The sequence below is a fragment of the Mesocricetus auratus genome, unplaced genomic scaffold (assembly GCF_017639785.1).
Source record: "Mesocricetus auratus isolate SY011 unplaced genomic scaffold, BCM_Maur_2.0 Super-Scaffold_100009, whole genome shotgun sequence".
NCBI classification, from domain to species: Eukaryota; Metazoa; Chordata; class Mammalia; order Rodentia; family Cricetidae; genus Mesocricetus; species Mesocricetus auratus.
This window is the reverse complement of record NW_024429193.1, coordinates 22,779,667-22,802,086: the sequence shown is the minus strand read 5'-3', so window position 1 is coordinate 22,802,086 and position 22,420 is coordinate 22,779,667. Positions and strand designations below refer to the sequence as shown.

The following is a 22,420-nucleotide window of genomic DNA, read 5'->3' as shown; positions in this document are numbered from 1 at the left end:
TATCATTTTACCCACTATAAAAAAATTCCTGTGGAATAGACATCATAACTGCAGAAGCTGAGTCCAGGGTAGTTGAAATAAGCACCATATTCATAAAATAATATTTATTGACTACTATTATAGCACTTATGACCAAATCACATCAGCTATTTGATTATATGTTCATCTGCTGGTCAAATGTTCACAGAAATTCTGAATGTCACATTTTTCTATTGCTGTTAATAAACCAATGGAATATAAGAAAATTTATTTACCTTAAAATTTATAAAGAAAAACTTCAGTTAGAGCAATCTAAGCCAGAGTACTAACATATATATATATATGTATATATGCATATACATAAATATTCTAATTTTAAATACTGATTATAAGCTGGGAATGGCTATTATACCTGTAATGCCAGCATTTGCAAGGAGAAAAAGGTATCTATGCTACAAGTTCCAGTCCAGCCCGGGTTACATAATGAATTCCAGAACAGACTGAGCTAAAATACAATTATGAAACAATTATTAAGTAAAATACCACTAGATACTATATTTAATAGTAAAATACAGTGCTGGCATGAGTGACTTAGAAGGTCATAGTCCTTACTGCTGTTTCAGAGGACTCAAGTTTAGTTCCAGCACACATATCAGGCAGCTCACAACTGCCTATAACTCTGGCTCCAGAGAATCTGACAACTTCTTCTGGTCTCATTGGACACTCACACATATGCACACATACTTACATAGATGTATATACACATATGTAAATAAAAATAATGAAATATGGGTATTCATGAAAATGTTTAAGCGTCTTATGAAAATAAGTGGTTCAATTCAAACGAATTCTTTATGGGAATTATAGCAATAATGAAGCATATTAGTGTGAATTTAAAAACTTAAAGAGGGGTAAAGTAACTGGTGTTTGTCTAGTTTAGCATGTAGTAACAGCATTTAGTCTCAATTACTCAAGCATTGTTCTCAATGGAGAGAAAAATGTGTCAAATAATGAACTTTTTAAAAAACTACTCAGTGTTTCAAAACTCATAGTGTCTTTATTCAGACCATATGGTTGAAATTAAGATTCTCAGAATGAGGTGACATCTGTAGCTTTTATGGTCACCTCAAAGGGGATTGCAAAAGAAAAAGGAGTCACTACAGAAATTGGCTTGGGCAAGTGAAAAGAGTTTGCCTGTCTAGGAGGAAGCCACGCATGAGAAACAACACTTTTGTGTCTCTAGACAAGGCTACTCCACTATCATAAAGACAGAGACAAGATCATGCTGCACACCAGCACAGTATCCATTCAGCAAAGATGACGAATCCTCTCTAGTCCTGCTACTTCTTTCAGTTCCAGGAGTAGTGTCTTTTCTTCTGCCTTCAGATGGGACCAGCCACTCTTTCCAGTTTGTCTGGGATTTTCTAGCCTTCGAACTGTCATCATTGGGGCCTTTTAAAGAGGAAGTAGATTTATGTTTTTCAGGGAAACAATCTTCTCACCGTGGAGTGAAAGAACAATTATCCAAACATTTGTGACATTTCCTGGCACAAGCAAGCTATTGTCCTGTCTGTTTGGTTCTTCGGCAGCTCACACAACACCAGTCCAATTTTAGGATCATGTGTACTGAGTATATGTGTACTGAGATACCTCGTGGCTCTCCATGATGTATTTCTCTGCATTAAAATAAATGTAGCATCCAAATAATGAAGGGTATGTATGTTCCTAGTGGTCTTTGGTGAAAGGGAAGAGAGATGAAGAGCGCCAAAGATAATGGTGGGTAGGTTAGAGTTAGAATCTTGTCCTAATTACCTGGTAGGTAAATAGGACAGAGGGTGAGCTCCAGAGAGCCTTATGCAAAGCCTTACAAAATTAGAATATGGAGAAACGTCAGAAAAGAGCAGATGCTACTCCTAACAGTAGCAGAGGTACTCCAGAATTTGCAAAGGCAACTTGTAATAATGGGAAACAATTTGTTGCCATTGTTGTTGTTTTGTATCAAAGGTAGGAAGTCAACAAGGTCCCAAATCCTGCCTCTCCACCATGCAGATTACCCAGTCTCATCAGAATGTGAAGTTGAGCTCCCTCAACTGTGGGGAGACTAACCTGTGTCAGGGTAGGAGGCAAAGGCCATTTTGACACATTGTGCTTGCTAGTACAGTCTGGTTTCTGACACATTCCTTTTAAAGAAAAAAATCTACTTTCACTTTTTTGTGCTTTCCTTTGTATAGCACCAGGCTTGCCCTTTACCCCCAAAGCTACTATAATACTAAAACATGCTAGAACATGCGAGAAAAGTCTGTGCTGTGCCAATGAGTCAAAGAGCCGATTCCTTTAAGTAGATAAACTTTCTTTCTGCTCCAGCTCATTTCCGCCCTCAGAAGTTTTATTTTCTGCAAGAAAATAATCTCTGTTTCTGATCCAACTGTGTATCTTGGCTTAGTTCCTTGTTTGGGGACACAAGAACCTAGGGTCACTCTGGAGCTTGATATCAATCACATCCAAACAAGGAAGTCATCAGCCCCAAGATGAAAATGAGAATTGGGAGAGTTGGGAAAGGAGATGATGGAGCAGACCAGCCATTTATAATAGGGAACCATTGTTTTTGTTTTGTCTTGCTTCTGTTTTGTGAAAGTTTTCAATTGACAAAAGATCCAAGAGGCTGATTTTACTTAATACTCTGTAAAACAAGTCATTCTACCATACCATATCAAAGTGTTGTGCTTTGTAAAAAAAATAATTTCTTTGTAATTTTGGGTTATAAAGAGCTATTTATTTATTCTAGCGATACTACCATGGAAGTACAGAAAGAGATAGCTCTATGATTATGAACAGAAAACTAGAAGAAAGATAGGCAATAGATAAACAAGAAAAATGTGTTGCAAGATAAAAGATGTCACTAATAAAATTCTATCAGACATTGAGAAACACGTTTATGGTATAACTTGAAAAATCCAAGTTATAAAATTTTCAACTCAAAGATATGTATATGCACATATATATATGTGGAGCTATGTGACAGAAATTCAAGACATTCATATTCTTGAATGAATGAGAATAGACTAACCATTTCTATATCAAAATAATAGGAATGACTGTTTCTAGATTATAAATGTTATCATAAGTGTGTATATGTTGTGGCCCTCTTAATGCAGCAGGCAGATTTTTAGTCATATAAATATATATATGATATATATGTGATATTTACATTATAAATTATATACACAATTGTTATTTTGCTTAAACAAAATACAATTTTACCAAATAATCTAGAGGACAAACATGCACAAATTTTTCAAACTATGGAATGAATTGATCACCTCAGACTAAATATATGCATCTAACCTCTTCTACAATATGCAAGCAAGATATCATAGATTTTCTAAAGAAAATAATTGCCTTAGAACATTCGATGTTGACATGTACCACTGAGTTACAACAACTCTTGAGCAGTTTTGAAAGTCTGATATTAATCAGAAATTAAAGGAACATGGATGTCCAAATAAAGAAAATACAGCCCAACACATAATTGTAAAGCAGAATTTCAAATATAAGATTGGTTTTCCAAACTACTTTCCAAAAGTAAAGAAGCCCCAGACTAATAGCATGGACTAACAGAGACCCCCAGAGATAAACAAGTCAAACTAGTCTGAGCTCTATGATGCCAAAACTCCTGGTAATAAATTGCAATCTAACTTGTGACAACTGGGAGTACTGCGACTTCCCCAGGTGCAACTGTTACTGGGAAAGAACACTTTGCCCTTGTCCAAATAAAACTCAAGAGATTCTTTCTAGACAAAGCATACTGACATGAATGCTGAGAAAGGCAAAGTATGGCGCTTGGTATATTATCTTATTTCCCAAAGTGAGAAGAGAAAATAAGGAACGCTAGCCAGTGTTTCTCAGTGGGTTAAGTGGGGGCATGGCTTTGTGATGCACAAGTGTTCAACCCAGGGTGCTTATAAATGGTACACTAGCAACTGACAATTGACAATGACTTTCAAGAACAGTATTTTCTGTCACCAAAAATAACCACCATCTTGATAGATAAACTATCAAATAAGAGTCCCTCAGATCAACATGAAGAACATCAACATGACAAAGTTAGTTTTATTTAATCAAACATTTCAGAAAACTTGTTAGTCATTGTGTTAGTTAAATTTTCATCAAAAGTGACAAAATACCTCAGATTAATACTTTAAAAGTGGAGATGTAGCTTGGTTCATGGAGTGCTTGCATAGAGTGGACTTGCCCCAGCACTGACTAAATCAGGCATGGTAAAAGGTGGAATCAGAAATATCAAGTGTTCAAGACCATCTGTAGCTACACAATAAGTTCAAGGCCAATCTGGGCTATGCAATGCAACACCTTTATATACTGCAATGAAGTTTGTGACAGATAATTCTTGTGTTAACTCTACTATCATGTAATGGATATGATTGTAGTCACCATCATGTAATGGATATGATTGTAATTTGATTACATAACCATTACATGATGGCACAGTTACCACAAGAATGATCTAACACATACTTTTAAAAACTGTTACAAACAACATATGACCTCAAACTCTGGAGTCAATGTCAAAGGCATCAGTTATGACCATAGCATAAGAGTATATCCTAATTAACAGTAGGTTGATGTTCTAGTTAAGATTACTGACTTACATAGATATAACTGTCTGTATGCATATTTATCAGTTCTCATTGCTCAAGGGTTTATCTAGCATTTTACAAAGCATTCTGGCTGTGTGTTTTCTGATTGAGTGGCTGCCAGTAATTAGAAAATGATGAATTATGACAAATGTGTAGTCCTAATCAAAAAATGATGGTGGCCCTTCTCGAGTTCTTCTAACAGTGCTTGCTCCACAGAAATTTGTCTATGAATGTTAGGATGCAAACTGAAAAAATATAATAGGGAAGAGAGATAATATGCTATTTTCTGTCTGTAGTAGTGGCATTTAAAAGTTTACTTTAGAGGACTGAGGCAATAACTCTTTTGGTAGGTATGGGTCATGACTACATGAGGATCTGAGTTCAATTCTCAGAAAAATAACCAAGTAAAGAGCCCATATGGTGTGTACTTGTAATCTCAACATTGTGAAGGAGGAGACAGGCCTGTCCCAACTTCATTAGTGGGAACGTTCTAACTAGGTAAAGGGTGAGTTTTTGTTAACCACTAGAAAAGTCATCATATGAATTTACAGCTTACATTTTTGATGACAGTTATCTGTTTGTTGCTTATTTCTGAAGTGTGTTTTCAACTCCTGTCATCAATAAGCAGCAGTACTGTTTAATGGTTGCCATCATGTTTGAGTCTATCCTTCCTTATGACAAGACCTTATTTCATGACTTAAACTATTATTTGCAAATTAAAACTCTTTTATTAGAAAGAAATTTTGGTGAGATTTCATTTTTGTATAGAATAGTTTTTAATACAGCATCCCCAAATCTAAGAAAAATTAGACATTTTGATCTATCATTTAGAAATTATTTTAAATTTTTTCACATTTGTTAAAATGTCATCCAATACCATGCATACTCTCTTTCATACTCCAACTTAACTTATAACTCTGTATTTAACTGAAACTATGCACATATTTGGAAAGTACTTTCTCAACTTCTAAAAAACTTGCATTCAGCAACATAGGAATTTAGCAATAGAATAAAATAAGCCAAAATATTATCAGGGCTTGCCTCAAGGTGTTGTCATTTTGAGTGACTTTTTCTGGCTTCTTTTGTGTTTACTACTACACTGTACATATTTTCCATAAGTAAGCATTATTAGAATGGTCAAACCATAAACCTTTAAATACTCCCTTGGGCTCCAAAGTTACTATCCATTACTCAAAGTTGGTTTTATATAGTTGTGAAGATCAAGGAACTATACAGGTCATTAGAATAATAGCATATCTATCTTCGAAGTGAATATCTTATTTTTCCCTAACTTCTAAAAAGATGTGAAAGGCTAAAAAACAAAAAGCAAATCAAAAATAAACTTCACATTCTCTTGTCCTAAAGTAAATTTCACTGAGTTGTAAAAATTTTGGAAAGTTTAAAAATTATTCCATATAGCTCTAGCCATTGTGAAAGATGGAGTGATGTTTAAAGTAGCATCTCCTTGCCAGAAAGCCTAAAGACTAGTGAAGCACACAACACAACATCTTCCAGGGAGTCAGATAGCTTTCAAATTGAGCTGAAAATTCATGTTCTCAGTTTCCATAATGCTAGTCACATCAGTACCTGTTCAGGTGCATAAACAAAATAATAATAATAAATTTAACTTCTGTTAAATGAGCTAAGCTTTCTCATGGTGGAAGCTCTTTAAAATGACTGATAATAAAACTTGCTATAAACACTAAATAAATATAAATATGAGATGAACATATGATAAGGGCTTGTGTGAAACTACATGTATATCAACATTTTTGACCGAGTTCCAAATAAGTGGTAAATTCTTACTAAAAACTACAGTAAAAAAAAAAAAAACCAAAAACCCTGAAGATCCTAGGAAAATATGCCATTTGAAATCTATTATGTAATTAATAACTGAGAATTATTTCCTAAAGAAATCACTTTCCCTATAAGTAAGAATACTAAGATATCAGTAAAAACACTTGAAAATGTCATGGAAATTTAAACAGATTGAAACAGTTATCCTCAATATTTAGATATAAATGAACTCCCATTTACTGATACCATAAAACATCGAGTTTCAAAAATATTCATTTCTTAGTTTAAAATACATAGTATGTTCCTAATTGAAGAACTAAGTAAAGTATGCCAGTCTCTTTCTGTGCCCTATGTGTAAACTACAAAAATATAATAGATGCTTCCAGTACATTCTTTTATATCTAACACTTTATTATGGTTCTTTAATGTCCAGCCTAAACTTGTAACATGGAGTAAATATTATTAACATTTAGAAAATATTGTTCAAATGTCTTTCTAGGAAAATAATTACTGGGACTAGCAAGTGGTTGATTACTAGCTGGAGCAGAACGTGTCTAGGTAAAACACAGATCATGCATCCTGAGTAAACATTCTACTCCAATGACTCCATCATCATAAAGAGTCCTTTCAGACCTGCATTACAGTTCTCTGCATGTCAGCTACCAACTATACTTACATACAGTTTGAAGCTTTGCCTTGTACTTGGTCAACAGATATTAAAACTTTGCCTTGACACACATCACCCACTCCCTCAATATTCCGGGAGCCGCTCCTGGCATCCAGAGGACAAGCCCACACAGGAGAGGCATCAGTTCTTCCAGACACCACCCTTCAATGTCTCCAGCTTCAGGTAAGCTTGGGTGCCCCTGGGACCACCCCACTGCCACCCATCACCTACGCCCTCAATCTTCCGGGGGCCTGCTCCTGGCATCCAGAGGACCTGCCCACACAGGAAAGACATCAGTCCTTCCAGACTCCACCCTCCAGCATCCTCAGCTTCAGCTACAGGAAAGGAGACCAGTGGAGACAGAAAGACCTCACCTGCACCCACTGGAAGATGAGATAGGAAGAAGATAGAATAAGAGCTCACTCAGCAATAGAAAGACCAACGTGACTCCACCAGAATCTAGAGACCCAATGCCAGCAAGACCTGAAAAGTACAACATAGATGAAGCAGAAGAGACAGACCTTAAAGATTATTTTATGAAGATGATAGAGTCCCTCAAAGAGGAAACAAGGAAATCCCTTAAAGAAATAGAAGAAAAAACAAACAAAGAAATACATGAAATGGCCGGGCGGTGGTGGTGCACACTTTTAATCCCAGCACTCGGGAGGCAGAGGCAGGCAGATCTCTGTGAGTTCGAGGCCGGGCTGGACAGATAGCCTCCAAAACAATACAGAGAAACCCTGTCTCATAAAAACAAAAAAAAAACATGAAATGGAGGAAAAGATGAACAAAAAATTCAAGAAATAAACAAATTTCTTAAAGAATCTAAAGAGTACCAAGAGAAAACAACCAAACAAATGAAGGAAACAATTCAAACAATTGAAGGATTGAAAGCTGAAATAGAAACAATAAAGAAAACACAGAATATGGGGATGCTGGAAATAGAAAAACTGGGTAAATGATCAGGAACTACAGATGCAAGTATCACCAATATAATACAAGAGATAAAAGAGAGAATCTCAGGTGTTGAAGACCCTTTAGAGTATATGCAGTCACCAACCAAAGAAAATCTCAAAACCAACAAATACCTAACACAAAATATTCATGAAATATGGAACACAGTGAAGAAACCAAATATGAGAATAATACGTATAGAAGAAGGTGAAGAAATACAGCTCAAAGGTATAGAAAACATATTCAACAAAATCATAGAAAGATATGCCTATGAAATACAAGACTCTTACAGAACACCAAATAGGCTGGACCAGAAAAAGAAGTCACCTCACCATGTAATAATCAAAACAGCAAACCTAATAGAAAATATTAAGAGCAACTAAAGAAAAAGGCCAAGTAACATATAAAGGCAGACCTATCCAAATTACACCTGACCTCTCAATGGAAGCGATGAAAGCCAGAAGATCCTGGACAGATGTCCTACAAACATGAAGGGAACAAGGATGTCAGCCCAGACTACTATATCCAGCAAAGCTTTCAATTACCATAGATGGAGAAAACAAAATATTCCATGACAAAGCCATATTTAAACAATACCTATCCATGAATCCAGCTCTACAGAAAGTGCTAGAGGAAAACCTAGACCCAACAAAGATAACTGCACTCACAAAGACATAGGCAATAGATAATCCCACTTTACCAAACACTAAAAGAAAAAGGTAGGAGAACCTACACACAGTAACACCACTACCAATAAATCAAACACAAACAATAATCATCAATCAATGGTCATTAATATCCCTCAATGTCAATGGTCTCAACTTGCCTATAAAAAGACACAGACTAGCAGAATGGATACAAAGACAGAACCCAACCTTCTGTTGCATACAAGAAGCACATCTCAATGTCAAAGACAAACATTACCTCAGAGTAAAGGGTTGGGAAAAGACTTTGCAATCAATGGACCCAAGAAACAAGTTGGTGTAGGAATACTAATATCTAACAAATTAGACTTCAAATTAAAATCAATCAAAAGAGATGAAGAAGGACATTTCATATACATAGAAGTCCATCAAGATGAAGTCTCAATTTTGAACATCTATACTTCAAATACAAAGGCACCCACATTTGTGAAAAAAACATTACTAAAGCTCAAATCACACATAAAATCTCACACCCTAGTAGGAGGAGACATCAACACTCCACTCTCAATATTAGACAAGATCTCCAGACAGAAACATAACAAAGAAACAAAAGAACTAAAACAAGTTATGACCCAACTGGGTTTAACAGACATCTATAGAACATTCCAACCAAACACAAAGGGATATACCTTCTTCTCAGTGCCACATGGAAAATTATAAAATCGACCACATAATAAGAAACACAGCAAACTTCCACAGATACACAAAATTGGAAAAAAACGCTGTATCTTATCAGACCACCATGCATTAAAATTAGAATTCAATAATAACGCAAATCACAGAAACCCTACAAACTCATGGAAATTGAACAATGCACAGTTGCACCATCCCTTGGTAAAGGACGAAATTAAAGGCTTCCTGGAATTCAATGAGAATGAAGACACAACATATCCAAACTTATGGGACACTCTGAAAGCAGTGCTGAGAGGAAAGTTCATAGCACTAAGTGTCCACATGAAGAAACTGGAGAACAGTCACTCTAGAGAATTAATAGCACAACTGAATGCTCAAGAACAAAAAGAAGCAAACTCACTCAGGAAGAGTGGACACCAGGAAATAATCAAATTGTGGGCTGAAATCAATCAAGTAGAAACCAGGAAAACATAGGAAAGAATCAATGAAACAAAGAGTTGGTTCTTTGAGAAAGTCAACAAGATAGACAAACCTTTGTCCAAACTAACCAAAAGACAGAGAGAGAGCATGCTAATTAACAATATCAGAAATGATAAGGGGGACATAACAACGGACACTGAGGAAATCCAGAGAATCATCAGGGCATACTTTGAAAACCTTTACTCCACAAGGTTTGAAAATTTAAAGGAAATGGGACAATTTCCTGGGTGGATATCACTTGCCAAAACTAAATCAAGAACAGATAAACAATCTAAACAGACCTATAACCCTTAATGAAATAGAAGCAGTCATCAAAAGTCTCCCAATCAAAAAAACCCAGGCCCAGATGGATTCAGTGCAGAATTCTACCAGAAATTCAAAGAGTTACTTCCAATACTCCTCAAAATGTTCCACACAATAGAGACAGGAGGCTCACTACCAAACTCTGCTGAAAAACCTTTGACAAAAGCCAGGACCCCTTCATAATAAAGGTCCTAGAGAGATCAGGGATAACAGAAACATACCTGAACATAATAAAAGCAATATACAGTAAACCAACAGTGAACATCACACTAAATAGACAGAAACTCAACCCAATTCCTGTGAAATCAGGAACAAGACAAGGCTGTCCACTCTCTCCATATCTCTTCAATATTGTACTTGAAGTTCTAGCCAGAGCAATAAGACAACAAAAGGGGACCAAGGGGGTACAAATAGGACAAAGAAGTCAAGCTTTTACTATTTGCAGATGATATGATAGTTTACATAAGTGACCCAAAAAACTCCACAAGGGAACTCCTGGAGCTGATAAACGCCTTCAGCAATGTGGCAGGATACAAGGCTAACTCAAAAAAAAAATCAGTAGCCCTATTATATACAGATGATAAAGTGGCTGAGAAAGAAATCAGAGAAACATCAGCTTTTACATTAGCCATAAACAGCATCAAATACCTGGGGATAACGTTAACCAAAGAAGTGAAAGTTCTGTATATCAAGAACTTTGAGTCTCTTAAGAAAGAAATGGAATAGGATACCAGAAAATGGAAAGATCTCCCATGCTCTTGGATTGGTAGGATCAACATAATAAAAGGGGCCATCTTGCCAAAAGCAGTCTACAGATTCAATGCAATCCCTATCAAAATTCCGGCACAATTTTTCACAGACCTTGAAAGAACAATAATCAACTTTATATGGAAAAACAAAAGACCCAGGATAGCCAAAACAACCCTATACAACAAAGGAACTTCAGGAGGCATCATCATACCTGACTTCAAGCTCTATTATAGAGCTATAGTCCTGAAAACAGCTTGGTATTGGCACAAAAATAGGCAGGTAGACCAATGGAACCAAATTGAAAACCCTAATTTTAACCCACACACCTATGAACACTTGATTTTTGACAAAGAAGCTAAAATTGTACAATGGAAACAGGAAAGCATCTTCAACAAATGGTGCTGGCATAACTGGTTATTGACGTGAAGAAGACTGCAGATAGATCCATGTCTATTGCCTTGAACAAACTTAAGTCCAAATGGATCAAAGATCTCAACATAAATCCAACCACACTGAAACTCTTAGAAGAGAAAGTGGGAGATACTCTTCAACAAATTGGTAGAGGAGGCCGCTTCCTCAACATAACACCAGTAGCACAGACACCGAGATCACCAATTAACAAATGGGACCTCCTGAAACTAAGAAGCTTCTGTAAGGCAAAGGACAGTCAACAAGACAAAAGGCAGCCCACAGAATGGGAAAAAATATTCACTAACCCCACATCTGACAGAGGGTTCATCTCCAAAATTTATAAAGAACTCAAGAAGCAAGTCTCCAAAGCACCAAAGAATGCAATTAAAAAGTGGGGCACAGAACTAAATAGAGAATTCTCAATAGAGGAGTCTAAAGTGGCTGAGAGACACTTAAGAAAGTGCTCAACATCTGTAATCATCAGGAAAATGCAAATCAAAACAACTCTGAGATGCCATCTTACTCCTGTCAGAATGGCTAAAATAAAAAAGACCAATTTATGCTGGAGAGGATGTGGAAATCAGTATGGAGATTCCTCGGGAAAATGGAAATCAATCTATCACAGGTCCCAGCAATTCCACTCTTAGGCATATATCCAAAAGATGCAAATTCATACAAGGACATATGTTCCACTATGTTCATAGCAGCATTGTTTGTAATAGCCAGAACCTGGAAGCAACCTAGATGCCCGTCAACTGAAGAGTGGATAGAGAAAATGTGGTACATTTACACAATTTACCCAGCAGAAAAAAATTAATGGAATCTTCAAATTCTCAGGCAAATGGATGGCACTAGAAGAAAACATCCTGAGTGAGGTAACCCAGTCACAAAAAGACAAACATGGTATGTACTCACTCATACATTGATCAGGATAGTTCCAGTCTGCAATGCCACTGACAGAGAATCTGGGAAACAGGAAAGAACCAAAGAGATCTATGCATGTTACCCCAGAGAAGAGGAATGAGGCAAGATCTCCTGAACAGATTGGGAACACCGCGGGAGGTGTGTGTGTGGGGGAGTGGTAGCAGGGATTAAGAGAGGGGGAGAAAAGGAGGAGAGGGTAGGTTATTGGGTAACAGGAAGTTTGAGTGGGGGGGTAGAATATGGGGAGAACAGAATGAGAAATACCATAAAAGAGGGAGTCATAGGTTTGAAGAGAGATCTGGCACCAATGAGACCTCTAGTGATCTAAAAGGATGAAACCAACTGGCAAGCTAAGCAATAGTGGAGAGACTACCTCAAATGCCTGTTCCTGATAATGAACTTGACTTCTACCTTATATGCCATCCTAAGACCTTCATCCAGTGACTGATGGAAGCAGAGGCAAACACACCCACAATTAAATACTGAACTGAACCCACGGAACCCAGTGACAAAGAGAGAGGAGCAATGAGCAAATTGGCAAAGAATGGGCAGGTGAAACCAGCAGACACAGCTGATCTGAACAAGGGGGGAGCTCTTGGACACTAGACTGATCCAGACCCCCTGAGTGTGAGAGTCAGTGAGGAGGCCTGGGCAACCTATGAGACCCTGGGCAATAGATCATTGTTTATCCCTGGCATACAAACGGACTTCGTGAGTCCATAACACAAATAGGTATGATCTCAGCCTGGACTCTTAGGGGAGTGCCTGGACCCTGCCCTTAGTGAAATGACAGACTCTGGATGCCCCCTATGTGGAAGGAAGTGGGGATAAGGTGGGAGGCGGGGGGGAGAAGGTTGGGGGTGTGGGAGGAGAGGAGGGAGAGGGAACTGAGATTGACATGTGAAGCAAGCTATTTAAAATTAAAGTAATAAAAAAAGGGAAAAAAAGCTTGCCTTTTTGTAGTCTTATACAACTGGTCCTCCCTCTGATGCTGTGGCTTTCCCATCTGCAATCCAATCAAACACTGATTGCAAGTAGTTTTAAAACTGTGCCTGCACTAGACATTCACTGATATTTCTGTCACCATTATCCCCTAAATAACACAGTACTTCCAGAATTACATTGCATCAAGTTTAAGCAATCTAGGGATTGAAAATACCTGGTTGTAAGTGCACAGGACATATGCAAATGCTGCCTCTCTTACATAAGGGGTGTGGGCATCTTCCGATTTTGATAACTGGGTTTCTGGGATCTACTTCCTGCACATATCAAGGATTACCTCCTCAGAGTTTCTTCACTTTGACATTTGAGCTAATGTTTGGGAAAGCCTGGGAGTTATGCCTTTAACACAGTAGATGACTACTTCACTTTCAATATACATAAGAACGACCAAGAAGAAAGAAAATAATAAGATGTAGACAATAAAATAAAACAGAAATTTTTTAAAAGATAAACTGATTCCAATAAAAGATCTTTATAAGAATTAGAATGTGCACCATAAACTGAGGCTCTTGAAACCTGGGCTCCTGCAAACTCAGGAAAATTCCAACTGTTTATTCAATTATGTAAACCAGAGAAGAACTTTAGGACAAAAGAAATCCCTTATGTAAAGTGTCAGATACCTGAACTCACATTCATAATTCAGGCTTTTTGAGTAATATACATTTCAAATAATCCATCATTTGAATTGGAATTCTGAAATAATAATGAGCCATTAGTTTCTTAGAGAAAGAAAAAGGCAGATATCCAATCCCTAAATGTTAAAGTTGGCACATAATAATTTTTCAGACGTTAATAAATTCTAATACATATAAAACTGTACTACTGGCCTTTGTCTTAAATGTCCTAGGCTATCATTATACCATTACTGTGGGAATCAACTAATTTTTGTTTAAATTATCAGGAAAATATCAATATAGGGTCTCTAAATTAAGTTGGTAATTAAAAACATTTCAGGTAGAATTAGATAATGAGAGGCCTTTTGTTACTACTCTAGAGGATTTTAAGTGTATTCCACAGGCAGCTCAGAATCCCTTAACCTGGTGGTCATCTCAGAAGTAACAAAGAGGGAAGACCCAGGCCACTGACTGGGAGATAGGTACAGCAGATCCTGAAAGGACAGCTGCAGGTCTCAGATAACAGATGAGAGAACAGACATTTACAAGGCAGAAGTACAGCTGAGCTGGGAGAGAGAAAAGTCTGAGACAGCTTGGAGTCATGGCGACAAGGATGCAATCTTTAAAATACAGCAAAGGAATAGGACTCCTTTTTTAAATGAAGATAAGGAAAGAGAAAACAATGAATTAGCAAATCTCGAGAAGTGTAGCAGACAATATGAAGCCTGGTGGGGAAAGTGTGTGTTAGAACATTGACCAAGGGTTCTATAAGGCTAAGACAATTTTTCCAACACAGCAATCAACAAATTATTATACTGTTGTACAAAGACCTTAGAGAGTAAAGCAGCTATCATTCAGCATGCATGAATTAATCACAATGGACCTACAGGTAAAAGATGTATAAGTTCTGTTTAGAACTGTATCTTGCGAAACAGTAAATATTATGGCATTAAATTTCTTCCCTTGAAATGTTGTACAACTTCTGTGATGCTTAATTGATACAAGTGTAACCATATATAGTCAATGTATAAATATGGGTGTATGTCTGTATGTATCTATATATATACATATATATGGTAAATAATATATATGGTAAGTATACATACATATTTGTGAATATATATATATATATACTTGTCTTTTTTGGGCACATATATGCTTGTTTTGTCTTTGAAATAAAGCTCCCATGAATATTTACATAGATATGTACATTCATTTCTCTTAGGTAAACAGTAGAAAATGGCTGAATCATAGAGCAGGGCAATGTTTGTGTATCTAGGAAATTATAAAACTTTCCCCCAAGCAGCTGTACCATCATAGATGCTCCCAAGCAGTGTTGGGAGTTCCTCCTGCAGATAACAGCTTTGCCAGTTTCAAGCATTCTAGTGGCTGTGTGTGGCATAGAGTAGTTTTAATTTTTATTCCCCAAATGAATCATAGCATTGACAACACTTTCCTTGCTTTCTTGCATTCTCGGTGTTTTGTTTGGTGACACATCTACTTAAATATCTTGCCCAACACTTTAGCTGTATCACCTGACTTCTTACTGATTTTGCTGGAATCAAGTCCTTAACAACATATGTTTCTCCTGTTTATGAGGAAACTGTTCCTTCTTTGCATGCTCGGCCATTTTTAATTTGCTGCCAGATGCAACTTTGAAGTGTTTTACTTCTATAGCTTGATTCTTTTATTAAATTTGTGCATAAAGGCAGTATAGTTTGTTATGCAGGGATAATTTTGCTTTCAGTGCCCATGTACCTGATGCTTTAGGGGTAACGAAGTTTTTATCACTCTTGCTGGAAGGAACACAAACTGTTCTCTGTCCTGAGTCAACTCATGTGATCCTCGATCCTCAGGGCAGTTCATTGGTTTCGAGTAGATTCTTCACACAAATGGACTTTGTGGACAGAATCCTAATCAAAAGCTCCTGTGCAGCCCACTCCATAGGCTTCTTTCCACTATGTGCTTCCAAACTCCAGTCATCTTACTTTAGCCCCGCTGAGCCATGCATGCCATCTCCTGAACTCCAGGAAGCCACTAGTCCACCTAGACTCTCTCCTACTGTGGCTGGGAGGTTTCTGCTTGCAGTTAATGTTGGCAACAACTCCAGGAGTAATCCAACCACTCTCTCCCTGTCAAGGATGACATCCTGGGCAGCTGGATGGATGTCCAGTATGTGAACATAGATGCTTCATATGTGCCAGGTTCTGCTGGACCTAATTATCCCAATTTGATTACAAGGAAGTCCCCTGTGACCTTTTCACATTCTCTATGCCAGCATGCCTGCTGCATGTCTACCAGTGAAGGTCAATAACTGTCCAGTGAAGCCCACATGCAAAGTTCAGTGGGTGGCAGTGAAACAAATCTCCAGTTTGGTTTCAAGGTGCATTTGAAAGAACAGTGAACAGACACATTTATGGTCATGCAGACAAGTTCTGACAGACATTTCCTTTAAAGCTAGAAGCATACCTGCCATTTCAAGGAAAATTAATAATATTCATTGCTACTGAGAAACCCTGAAGCTTTACATGAAAAGATGGAATTTTGGAAGAAACATATGCCTCCCATGAGCTAGAAAGCTTCCGAAGGCTTTTCTGATTGGAACATTAGAGACATTCATTTATGTGGTATTTAGAAGATTGGTGTAATTTGGTCCAGCACTACTTTCCAAGTGACAACTGTGTCATGCACACATAAGATCAGCCCAGAAAAAAAGGACACCGTTCTTCTCAGGTTCTGAACTTCTCGAAACTGCTGCTGTGGAGTCCCGGTGCAGCACTGAAGAGTCTTCTCTCTCACTAACTGCAAAGTGGGGAAGACAGGATTTTATCCATTTACAACGGATTGCTGAAGCAAGTGTAAGAGGCTAACTGACTTCCATTACACTGAACATTGAAGAGTTTTGAACAAACGAAAGAAAATGTCACTTTTCTCACCAGGTTTTGTCTTTAAAAATGTCTTCATAATTTCTGTTACATTTTAAGCCTTTCTATAAATTAATACTTTAAAAAATTTGTGTGTCTGGTTTTTGTTCCTGTAGTGAATAATAAAAAGATTTAATGTGGTTGACTTTAAAAAAAAAGTCAGTGGAAGACTAAGGATGAATAAGAACAAGGTATCTTACACACACACACACACACACACACACACACACACACACACACACACACACCACAATTATGGATGAGAAAATGCCACAACAAATCCCCTACAAACTACGTATTTTTAATTTTGTTATTTGTGTGTGCCCACCTATACCACTGCGTGCATGCACACGCACACTGCGTGGAGGTCAAAGGAAAGCCTGAGTGAGCTGGTTTTTTCCTTTCACCATGTGTGTCCCGGGAGGGAACTGAAGTCATCAGGTTTGGCGGTAAGTGCTTTACCCAGTGAGTCATCTCTCCAGCACCGCAAACAATACATTCATTAAAATGAGCTTTTTGAGGGTCTCAGTATTCTTCAGAAAGCCATGTTTACAACAAAATAGAACAACACATTGCTAGCCTGGAATAGTACATTTAGGATTCTTCAGCATAGAGGTAATGACTTAAATCACATATTTACAAAGCTTCAATCTGAAACAGGACTTTATTTTGTCTTCCCCCAAATTTTCTAGTATGCCATTCACAATCCATCTTGTTGTTAACTCTTCTACGGAGGCCCTCATTGTGTCTCCTATGCCATTATAATATTTCCTTTTCCTCGGGCCCTTTCACGATTATCCATATATCACAGTGTTGGAGTAATTGTCAAAAACCCCTGTCTGGTTATATTTTATTTACAATTGAAAGGACTTTGAATTAAGTGACCAACAAGTAAAGTTCATACTCTACCAAAGAACGAGAAAGTGCTTCAGACCCCACCTACCTCAGACTAACTCCCTAGCCTTTTTCATCAAAACATCCACATGTAAGCCTTACGTTGACCTTATTGTCCTTCAAAACAACAAACCTCAGAGGATTTGTTCATTTCTAACATACTTCAAAACTTAAATATTTGAAATAAATAAGGAAAAATAACCCCTTCTAGGATTTTCGCATTTATTTGTTTTGTTGATTATTTATTTAATTGTGCGTGTGTGTGTATGTGTGTGTGTGTGTGTGTGTGTGTGTGTGTGTGTGTGTGTGTGTGTGTTGAACATGGGCACATGTATCAAGAGACACATTTGTGGGTCAGAGTACAGCTTTGTGGAATCTTCTCTCCACCACATTTCTATGGGTTGTGGAGATTACAGTAAAGTTTCTATGCTTACCTGACTATTGTCCTTACCTTTTGAACCACCTGCCTGTTTCTTGGATGATTTTTAGTCACTGCATATATCTGGCAAGTGTGCCTTACTAAAGTGTTATAACTAAAACTTAATTCTAAAAGCATTCCTTCCAATCTGGTAAACAATTAAGCTTCAGTAAAATTGGCTAGGAATGATCTAAGCAGAGTGTCTTAAGTTGTTGAAAATAACCTCTCTTCGGTTGTCTCTCTAATGTCATTAAATTTGACAACTTCTAGATATCCTAACTGCCTGGAGATTTACCAGAATTTTTTTGTTTATTTGTTTTTTTGTTTTTGTTTTTGTATTGGTTTTTGGTTTTTACGAGACAGGGTTTCTCTGTATTGTTTTGGATGCTGTCGGTCCAGCCTGGCCTGGAACTCACAGAGATCCGCCTGCCTCTGCCTCCTGAGTGCTGGGATTAAAGGCATGCGCCACCACCGTCCGGCTTTAATGGAATGTGTTTAATGAACATTTTTGTTGTTATTAAATTTATAAATATTTTAAGTAATTACAGGCAGTTTCTTTGCCCTGATTTCATTAATTCTTTCATTATTCAATAAGTTAGAGGAGGTGATGTTAGGGAAAATGAAATGTGCAAGAAGCCAAGAGCAAATTTTCCTGGGCAAAGGAGTTTTGATGCTACAGTTCTATTTCTCAAATACATCTGAGACGTAACCAATGTACAGGTTTAGGGCAGTCAGTGGACAACCTACTCAAGAGGGCCCCTTACTGGAAATACAGACTGCTATAGTATTGCTCTAATGGAGTCCCCAAAGAGACTCCCAAGATATCGATTTGTGGGGCAGCCATGATGTCACTGCTACAATTTAATTAGTGCATCATAGTACATATCATTCTAACCTGACATTATAATACAAATAAATCAATAAATTTTCTTGTACTTGAAGCTTCACAGTTAAAGAAATAAGTATTTTGACCTGTTTCTGAACTCAGCTTACTGATATGCACTACCATGCACAGTAACAACATATGAAGCCTAATTAGATCACATCTTGCCTGCAATGAAATGAGACTACATACAATCTTTGATAACTCATGAAGGATGAGAAGATAAAATGTGGGCTTCATATATTTAAAATGATCCTCAAAGAAGCATGGATGGCTTGTTCTGAAAGTGGCTAAATCTTATGTTGCTATGGAATCACCCCTTATCAACTTAGGCATAGCATATTTTTTCTTTCAGCATTTTTCAAAAGAACTTTTATTTATAGTGTTTAAAATTGCTTTAAATATTTTTCTTTTTAAATTAGAATGTCTATAAATTTTGCACTACCACTCCACTAAGTCATTTGAGATGCTCTATTTCATAAATGGGCTGTGACAAGGAAAATGAGTCATGGAAAGAGGAAACAAAGAAAAAGACAGGTTCTTGTTGTTCAGCATCGAGACTAATAAAAGCCCTGTCATGCAATGTGTGTGGAGATCTTGATTAGCTGAAATGTCTAATTGTTCAAAGTCTTGGTCCACTTATGACTGAGAAGAAATCGTTTCTTGGTTTTATGAAGATTTTTAAACAATGAATTTACAGAAATGTAAGAAATTGGAGATTTAGGATAACCAGTTCATTAACATCAAACCTAAGGTTTAGCAATAACATCAATTATAACAATAGCTTCACACATGAATGACCTGAAAGTGAAGACAAAATTTCTCAGCATCCCACGTTAACAACCATCACATCACAACTCTTCTGCCCATCACATCCCTGTGACTGTACATGCATTCTGGCTGACATTCCAGTGTGTAGGACTGAAGAGCTCCTGGCCCACTGGACAGAGAGACTTGATGCAAGAGCAAAAGGGTTTTCCCTGTATGTCTGGGACACTCCAACTTGGAAAACATTTCCTTTTATTTTTCTCAGCCTGCCTACTGTGTCTTCACTAGATCTGAGACTCGGTGAATGTTTAGGAACTGAGTAGATTCTAGCTAACATATAATCCCAAAGGGCAAGTCCAAAACAGAGTTAAAGGGACCTTGGGTGTAAATTTAATTTCTTGCAAAGAAAGACCTAAATCATTTCTCTAGCAAATACATTGAAATTAGGCCTCTGGAGGTTTCTACAGATTAAGTTTCCTGTTACAATGATTACGGTGGTAAACTATTAAAACAAACAGAAACCGTCCTCAGAGAACAATGCCAGGGATCCACATGTACTACTGCCTCTCCCCAAAAAAGACTAAGTTAGTGGATAAATGAGAAGAGAAAACCAGGCTATAAAGAAATCAAGGATGGGCTTTTATAAAATATCTAAAGGGAACAATGTGATAGCTCTTGATAAGTGGGATTAGAAACAGTGACTTTCAGTGGCAGGTGGGAAACACAGAGTCCAGAGGTAGACTGGAGGAATGAAGTAAGAAAACGCGGAAGGCCCTGTGGAAGTCTACAGTAGAGGGCGGGAGGAAGAAGGCTGTATAGGAGTCTTTACTGGAGGGGAGGTCTCTTAGTCAGGATTCCTGGTGCTGCAATAAAACACCACGATTAAAAGCAACAGAGGAGGGAAGGGTTTATTTTGCTTTCACTTTCACATCAGAGTCTATCCTCAAAGGAAGTCAGATCAGGAACTTCAGGAAGGGACCCAGAGGGTGGCAGGAACTAATGCAGAAGCCTCAGAGGAAAGGTACTTACTGGATTTCTTCTCTTGGCTTACTTGGTCCGATTTCTTATACAACCCAACAACACCTGCCCAGGGATGACACCACCCATGTCAAGCACTAATTAGTAAAATGCACTACATACTTGCCCACAGGAAAATATGACAGACTCCATTTTCTCAGTTGAGAGTCCCTCTTCCCAAACGGTTCTATCCTGTGTCAAGTTGACAAATCCAGTTAGGACAAGAGGGAAGAACCACAGGAATTATAACGAATATCTTTCATATCTCAGATCTTAAGTCTAATAATAGATAAATCCAGGGAGTAGTATGATAATACTGCAGAAGCACAAACGCAGAGGTCCCGAGTTCAATTCCCAGCAACCACATGATGGCTCACAACCACCTGTAATGAGATCTGTTATCCTATTCTGGCCTGCAGGGACACATGCAAGCAGAACACTGTATAATAAATCAATAAATGCACAAATAAATAAATAAATCTTTAAAAAATCGGGAATGAGACAGTGGTGTTCATTATCCCCACCCATTTTTAATATAGTTCTTGAAGTGCTAGCTAGAGCAAGACAAAGAATTAAAGAGATCAAAATAGGAACAGAAGTCAAATTACACCTATTTACATATGCTATTATTTATGTGTAGATATATGTATACATGCATACACACATATATGTATATATAATGTCTATACACACTCATGTATTTATGTATCATATATAAGTATGTACACATATGAACAACAAACACTCTGATAAAGAGCACATAGACACACTCCCATTAACAGTAGCCTCCAAAAATATCTAGGAATAAACCTAACCAAAGATGTGAAAGTTTATAAATGGGAACACTTATTCTCTTTAGAAAGAGACTGACAAAGACATTCTTGAAGACAGTAAATTTTTGAGATACAGGATTTGAAGGAATTGAGCTGAAGTAAGCATGACAGACTATTCCTTGAGGGACAGCCCTCACAATATTTGAAGGTACTATGCAAGCTGCTGAGGTAAGAGAAAGAATTAATAGGCCTGTCCAGCTGAAAGGTCTACAAAGACAAATGAATTTTAATTGTACGGCAAGATAGCTAATGGGTGCAATAGTTGTACATATGTCTCCTGTGCAACCAACAATCATCTAATTGAACTTAAGGTCCACTAAAGTGGGAAGGATTCATGCTTGTTGTGGTAAACCTAGCCAACTACTTGTGACTGGTGAGTTTCTGGATAGTAACTAAAGGAAAGGCTACTGCTATCACTGTCCTGAGTCAGTAAAATATCTAACTTCATTTTAAATACTAAATACGTATCCTTGTACACACATTTAAGTGCTGTAGTCACCCCTCACCAAAGATGCTTATTGTTATAAACAGAAACCATTACAGAAATCCTCAACTAGTAAAAATGCAGAGAGCAATTGACCATGCAGAGCCGAATCCCAAGTGGCACACCTACAACAAAGAGACTATATGGACCTAAATCTCAGGAAACATCAGGGATGAGGGCTAGAAAGATTTTAAGAGCCAGAAGACTAAGACTTTTGTATGAGACAGTATTTTTTTTTAACTAATGATAGGGAAACAACACTCATGAAATCTAAACAATATGGTTGCCTAAAGAAGACCAGCACAACAAAACTGCCCTTTGATATG

The 22,420-nt window shown here is 37.4% G+C and overlaps 1 protein-coding gene across 2 annotated transcripts in view; it reads right to left on the bottom strand.

Annotated features, from left to right (window-relative positions):
* Positions 1 to 22,420, bottom strand: part of Bank1 (B cell scaffold protein with ankyrin repeats 1) — a 239,980-nt gene that overhangs the window by 182,837 nt on the left and 34,723 nt on the right. The window lies entirely within an intron of this gene.